This window comes from Hibiscus syriacus, unplaced genomic scaffold (genome assembly GCF_006381635.1).
Source record: "Hibiscus syriacus cultivar Baekdansim isolate YM2019G1 unplaced genomic scaffold, ASM638163v2 tig00116962_pilon, whole genome shotgun sequence".
In the NCBI taxonomy this organism is placed as follows: Eukaryota; Viridiplantae; Streptophyta; class Magnoliopsida; order Malvales; family Malvaceae; genus Hibiscus; species Hibiscus syriacus.
Genome location: NW_024063488.1, coordinates 4,752,072 through 4,759,982, shown reverse-complemented (window position 1 = coordinate 4,759,982; position 7,911 = coordinate 4,752,072). Strand labels below are relative to the sequence as shown.

Genomic DNA, 7,911 nt, shown 5'->3' with positions numbered 1-7,911 from the left:
ATAAGTCAATTTTTTGAATTACATTTATATTATATTTTCACTTACCTACTTATTATCTATATTTGATTTTTTTCTATATATTTTAATACTTAATACAATAAATTTAATAGTTAGTTATTTATATTAACATGTTTAAATAAAAGAAGATATTTAATTTTAATGTATAATTATTTTTTAATTAAAAAATTAAAAAATTATACTATTTTTGAATATAAAAGGGAGATTAATAAACTTAGAAAATCTTCAATATATTATACAAAAATAAGGTGAACCAGAAAAATCATTTTCATTGATGTTTCTATCAAAAAGTAGAAAATTGATTGAAAGAGCTCTACCTAATTTTTCTGTTCATACCCTCGCTTTTTTTTCTCTCTCTCTCTTAAATAAGCTGGTAGATGTTACTAGCCATTCTCATACTTAACCATCTATTTAATTATGTCTTCTTAAAAAATACTCATAACACGAATTTTATTTACGTTTTGTATTAATTGATTATAATATATTTTTAAATTATTAAACGAATATACAAATTACATCATGATTTGTAAAGGATTTCTCTCTCTAAATCAATTTAATTAAAACAAACGGAATATAAGATTTAGATATCATTTATTACGGTAAAATTCATTTAATTCATATGAAGAATTTTATTTTTTTAATATATTTGTAAACCTTATCACTTATTCATGACAAATTTCACCTATGTTGTAACAAATGAGTATTAAAATAATTTTTTAACACCTTCATTTTTCAAGTTTTTCCTTTTCAATCACAATATTTCCAAACTTTATTGGAGGAAAAACATAAACTTGGTCCACATGCAAAAGGGCAGACATGGCAAAAAAAAAGCGAGGTAAGCAATTGCAAGGAAACTCCCACCCAATTTGACTCTTCTCTAACCTTCCAACTTCCATTATTCAGCATTATTATAGTACCGGTCATCTGGTTTTATCTTGCTTTTTTCCATAAGGAAATAAAAACGTGCTCTAAATCCAATAAATTAATTAATGTTATTGATAATTCCAAGATAAAACCACGACAACTTGTTTGGTCATCAGATTCAAGGAAGGGGTGAAAAATCTCTTAAAGCCGGCAGATGACTTGGATCAGACCCTGAAGTTTGGTGTTTCATTAAGTTTTCATCCTTGACACAGTTGTTTCGTTCAGCTTTTGTAAGAAGCTCGAGAGCTTTCAGGCAACAACAACAATACGAGGAAAAGAAGCAGCAATGTCATGTTCAGGCCAGAAGTCCGGCAAGGCTCTCGAGAGAGCAAGTTTAGTCATTCTTCTTAGCCAGTTCTTGAAAGAAAAAAGAAACCTTGGGGATATCAGCGTCGGGATGGCTTCAAAAGGTATCATTTTGCTTCCTTTACAGGCTTTCTGCATGCTGTCGAAGAAAAAGGGTTGTTGTAAAATTATGAGCTTTTTGCTTTGGTTGATTTCTGGGGGGGGGGGTATTTCATATGAATAATTTATGGATTTCTATTCTGGTGATGTTGCAGGGACGATGAACTTTTGCCTAATATGGATAATTTTTCTGAGAGTTTAAAACCAAATCTTGTGGCATCTACATCAAACTCAAATGCGAAACCTTCTGGTTTTTTTCAAGAGATTGGTGGCTTTGGTGCCTCCGGTTCCAAGGAAGATATCAATAACACGACAGATTTCAGGTGTGTGTGTTTTCTTCATTAATATCACAAGATATTCAGAATTTTAGATACCGTTTATTTGATCTTACCTGTTTAATACTCATAGGATTGACAATAAAATGTTAGAAATGGCCGTGAAACTTAAAATGTAGCGTTTTGTTGATTTAGGAAACCAACAAAAGTGGAGGCAAAGAGTTCCCAGCTGACCATTTTTTTGGGGGACAAGTGGTGGTATTTAACGACTTTCCTTCCGACAAGTTCAAGGAAATCATGGACTTTCTAGCTAGCCATGGATGCTCAACTGCATGCAATGGCGTTGTTGCCGACACCGGCATGGAAAAAGTTATTTCTAAAGTTGACAAAGTCGAGTACATCAACCCTGAAATTCCCGATCTGAACGTCTCCACCACGACCGGCAGTAGTCTTCCTCCTCAGGTTCCCTCCGCCGAGCGGTGTGAGTATGGAGGTTCAGGTAATTATCCTGGAAGTTTCTGTTAGGGAATTTTTAAAAAATTTAACTATTAATGACCGAGTTGTTTTCTTTACTTTCTTCTTTGCAGATCTACGAATTGCTAGAAGAAATTCACTTCAAAAGTTCTTTGAAAAGAGAAAAGACAGGTAAGAAAAAATTTCCAGCACTAGAAAACTTTTGGATCCCACTAAAGCTTCTTAGAAACCTATTTTGTTTTCTCAGACCCTTAGAACTTTCATGGACTAGGAATCTTTTTGACAAATGAAATCAAAGCCACTATGATGGAACCTTTATTTTTATTTTCCTTTTATCCATCAAACATTCAAACACGAGATACAGATTAGGCTCTATAATATCTTAATTCCAGGATCGCATAGCCTGGCCTTAAAGATTGGGATTTTATCTCGTTCTTCTTGACTTTTGTTGAAGTATATCACTAAACCAACACAATCAGCTTCATTTTCAGGGCAGCTGCAAGAGCGCCATACCAAGTTAACAATGTAAGAAGGTCTACTCCGCCGCCTAAACCAGAAAAAAGCAAGTCATCTCACGAGGAAGGTCAATCATCGAAAGAAGCATCGAGAGATCTTGATCTCAAGTTATAGTAAACGTCGTTTCGCTCCCATTGTGTTGTAACTTAGGACCCATTAGTGAGTACATGTTCCAGGTTCTTGTTACAATCAGATTGAAATCTGGTTCATTTTTTGTGCAAGTTTCATCCTTTGATGGTGTTAGAAACAACCCCTCTGAAAACCGATCTCTATCATCTGGACGAAACATTGCTGTTATTTAGTCGTCGCCGTTGGTGAGAAGGGAAGCAGACAGGAAATCAGATGACAACCTCATTAACTAGTAGCCCATCAGGGTTTCCGTATGAAGGCGAGCAAATTATTTTGATTTGGATTTCTGACCTTCCAGTAAGGGAAAGGGCGTCCGAATATGACTAAAACCGGTTTGTCTGATTCACTCTGTACTTGTCCTCGCCTGCCTTGTCTGTCTATAGACTATAGGTCGAGACTATCCAATGAGAGATGTCCAAATTTAAAGCTCTAATAATTTCCGACTCTCGCAGTCACAACACATCCCCACTACGCCATGATAAACGCAGTACTTCTAACCTGTTGAACATGTAGGCAAGCTTTGATGATTAGGTTCACTGTATATAATTTTTTTTTGAACTTTGGTACATAAAAATATTAAGGTGTTAACCTTACCATTTCATTTAGGGACGGTTTATTAGGTTCTGAATAAAATTATTTAGCGTTGAATTATAATCGTTATGTATTTAACGTGTTTGTTTCTAAATTTTGAATAAAGGTTGTGTTAAATGATTCAATAAAACAGTATTGAATGATTTAGCATCAAAGTACATTCTGAATGATTAATGATCCGTAGTCATTATCAAATAGCAGGTCATATTCATAATTAATTCATACAGAGTCTCTTAATCTTTCAGACCTTTTACTTTTATATATATAGCTCGTCACTGAATTTACACGTGAAAAATATTATCAATTCAAGGTGTTGATAAATAAAAGTGACATATAATAAATTATATAAATTATGATATAGATAATATAAATATATAATACTTCATACATCAATTATATTTCAGATTATAGTGTCGTTAATTATCATCAATTAACTACCTGATTATCTTTCGTGATTAAAAATTATACAAAATTGGTGCAGTTCAATTTCCACCGTGGAGGCGGTTAACCTTCTCTCATTGCATGCTGCCGCTGTTCATGAGCTTGATCATTCCTAGCCTTAGCTTCATGTCTTAGATGCTTTTCAATCAAATAATAATAATAATAATACAAAATATTGTATTTTTCCTTAAATCTGATTTTTTTAAATTTTTTTAATTGATTTGTATTTTTTTTAAAATTTAATGCTAGAAATCAAACCTATAACTTAAGAAATGTGAACATCCATTGACCAAAAGCTTCCATCTTCCCCTTCACATGGACTGCAAAGCATAATCTCAATTTAACTTAAGCTATAAAAAAATAAAACAAACAGAAAAGAAAGGAACAATATGAAAATTTGATTTAACAATGTCTTAATAAAGGAAGAAACATTAGGTTAAGAAAGATAAAATTAAGAAAAATGGAAGACTTGAGATTATATAAGTGATCGATTTAACAGAGAAACTTCATCTTCATTTCAACTTTACTACTGATTTTTTAATAATTTTTATTTAAAAGAGGAGAAGGAAAATTTTACTTCTGATGGATATTGATCTCTCAAAGAGAGAGAGAGTATCAATTGAGATTCTTTAACCATCTGCTTTAGAGATTGTTGACAGAGTTAAAAAACAAAGTTAAGAATAAATAAGATGAGATATTTCTTTATTAAAGAATAATTTTAGTAATAAGATGACAATAGTCAATGACAATTTTATAACATTTGTAAAGGGTTTAAATTTTATTGAGAGAGACGCCCCATGAACCTTTGCAAAATCTAATCTGAATTAATTATTCAATATATCATAAATTAGTGATTAATTAAAAATTGTAATTGATATTAAAAAAATTTACTTCTAAATTTTTTAATTAAAAATAAAATGATATGAATATATTAAGTAAAAAGGTGTTATGTTTTTTTTAATTCAAGTGTAAGGTTTTGATTGTTATAAAATATCACATTAAATTATAAGATAACACATATCAAAGATAATATGGCATTTTACTTACAAATAAAAAAAATAACAAGTATTTAAGAGGACAAATTATATTAAATCATGAGATAATGTTAGATAATATATAATTTATTTGATTTAATGTTTCTAGTAAACGATTTTATATTATTTTTAGTTTACTTAAAATTTAAGTTTATAAAGAGTAATTATTGAGGATGATTCAAGATTAATCTTGGCTAAATTATATACATAAATAAAATATTAATTGAAAATATTGTCAATTACTCAAGTTATAAGAATATTGATTTAGAATATTGAAAATAACAGCTTTGATATCTTAACTGATTCAGGAATGCAAGGGTTACGTGGGATCAGAAAACTGGGCGCTCAAGAGGATTTGGGTTTGTTTCATTCCGCAACCTGCAGGTACTGTTCCTTGTTCAAGTTTCTGTTGCCCCTTTCTCTTCTATAATATTTCATCTATTGGTGTTGACCTTTTTTTTCCCTCTGTTCAGGATGCACAAAGTGCAATTAATGACTTAAGTGGTAAGATTGATGCTTTTACTCAGATTTTTTATCTTCATTTGTTTGCAGTGTTAGCTCATCGAATGAAGTTGTTAGCTTCTAAAGTTTTATTCCATATCTTTCATGCTTTGGAGTGTTCTTAATATGTTTCTGAAATATCAGTACAAAATGTCTTCCTTTTCTTTGTCATCTGTATTCTTTCATGGGTTTTCCCTGTAAAATCACCATGTGTAGAGGACCAATTCGTTAAAATATTGTGGCTGATCTGTTATAATTGTATTAGTACTATTTTTAGACAAATTACATGGTGTTATTCAAATGTGCTTTTGATTTATTCTTTTAGGAAAATGGTTTGGTAGTCGGCAGATCCGTTGTAACTGGGCCAAAAAGGGTGTTAGTAGCAACAATGACAAGGAAAGCACTGATGCTAAAAGTGTGGTTGAACTAACCAATGATTCATCAGGTATGTTTGTCGCTGTATGGATCTTTTAAATCATTCACATTAATGATCGCTTTGTTCCATGCTTAAATAATAAACTTGTATGGGTCTTTAAAATTTGTACCGAAAGGGAAATAAGCTTACATTTGTTACCTTGGTATGCAGAGGATGGTAAAGAGACCACCAATAATGAGGCTCCCGAGAATAATACTCAATATACTACTGTTTATGCGGGCAATCTTGCACCAGAGGCAAGTAAACTATATGCACAGCTCTTCTAGTTATTATTTTTACACTTGGAAGTTAGTGCTGAAATGGTGTGTTACCAAGCATATGAGCTTACTTTATATAGAACAAGTAAAACAGGCAATTTTACCACTTTTAGGAACTCTCGTATTTCCATATGCATGTAGAATTCCCTAATTTTACGATAGTTTTATCATCTTTTTGAAGCTCATCTAAAGTGGAAAAAAATGGTTTTTTTACCCATCAATGCAGGCATCCTCTCATGTATGGACTGTTAGAACACCCATCTTTTAATAAAGTTTTTACTGCATGTGAGAGATAGACTAGTGTTCTGAAAGTTTATTGTATTTTAAAAGGAACTTTTTAGGTTGTCCAATTAAACGGTTCCTTTTAATCCTGCAGGTCACTCAACATGAACTCCGTTGTCACTTCCATGCTCTTGGTGCTGGGGTGATTGAGGAGGTTTAGGGTCCAGCGTGACAAAGGCTTTGGCTTTGTGAGACACAGTACTCATGCTGGGGCTGCTCTGGCTATTCAGATGGGAACACCCAGTCATTTCTATGTGGCAAGCAAATTAAGGTTCGTTCTCGGTGTTTTAGTCAGAATGTGGTTACTGTTTTTGAGAAATATAAACATAGAAACATTGATGAGTAGTTTTTTAAAGACTTTGGAGGATGATTTGGAAATTCTGCACATAACTTGGTATATTAATTGAATCATTGATCATTAAATATCCAAAAATTAGTTGGATGACTGTTGTATACGGTCAACGATCTTTAGATTCAATCTTGCTCGTCTATAATCTCATAGTTACTCTGCCAACTTTGACTTAAAAAAAAACCTTTGGTCCTTGGATAATGAGAAATTGACCTGTAATTTGTTTGTTTAGTGCTCTTGGGGCAGCAAGCCTACACCACCAGGGACAAGTTCAAATCCACTTTTCCCACCTACAGCTGCACCTTTACTGGGCCTTTCAGCTTATGAAAGGCAACTGGCTATGACTATGAGCAAAATGGGTGGCGTTCATGCCCTAATGCACCCTCAGGGACAGCACCCTCTCAAGCAGGCAGCAATGGGAGTGGGTGCTGCCGGAGGAAGCCAATCTATATACGACGGTGGGTTCCAGAATGTTGGTGCTGCTCAGCAGCTATTGTACTATCAGTAATACAAATAGAGTTCGTGTGATAATATCCTTAATTCCTGCATTGGCAGGATTTATTTGAGTTCTAAACATAAGGTTTAGGTGCTATTTTTTAGCAGTGACCTGCATCCTGCGTTTATCTATAGCCATATGTTTGCCTATTGTATCCTCTTATTTCGAGCTTTTATCGAGTTCTAAACACGGCTAGGGAACTCTTTAATGTATTTTCTATTGTATATATAAAGCTTTCTCTTATGGAGTTTACTTCTACACACCTGGTATTCTTTCTTGTCGAGGGGAAAAAAACGGATTGGAAACAATTTCATCCGAGGCAATGAAGATTAATTTATGATACGTTGTTTGAAATGAGGATTTTATCTTCGGAAGAAACATAGAATTAAAAGACAATATTCATCAAAATCATTGTTAAACTCACAATTTCAGTGTCTGCGATCTGAACAACTATTTAGAAATACATTTAAAGGCGTTAGAAGTGGAGGGATATGCAGCCTCATCAGTGTCTGGAGGGATATATTGGTCGTAGAATTTCCCGGCTTTCTCGAGGTCTCTGAGCTGAGTGTAGTGGTCAGCAATTCCTCCATAAGTCTCAATACCTTAATCCTTAAATCTCTCTAGATCCCTAAGTCCTAAATATCCAACCCACTAATCACAATCTCATCCCGTTGTCGGCTACCACACCCCACTCGTCGTTGGACCATCACTGCCGGCCATCTCCCTTATCATCGCTCCAATCCCTTAAATTCTTAAATCCTCCTAAATCCCTAATTCTTAATC

General features: G+C 33.3%; 2 pseudogenes; both read left to right on the top strand.

Annotated features, from left to right (window-relative positions):
• The first annotated feature begins 1,078 nt into the window (after positions 1 to 1,078).
• LOC120190605 lies at positions 1,079 to 2,794 on the top strand (annotated as a pseudogene).
• Positions 2,795 to 5,110: 2,316 nt separating this feature from the next.
• LOC120190602 lies at positions 5,111 to 7,329 on the top strand (annotated as a pseudogene).
• The last annotated feature ends 582 nt before the right edge of the window (positions 7,330 to 7,911 follow it).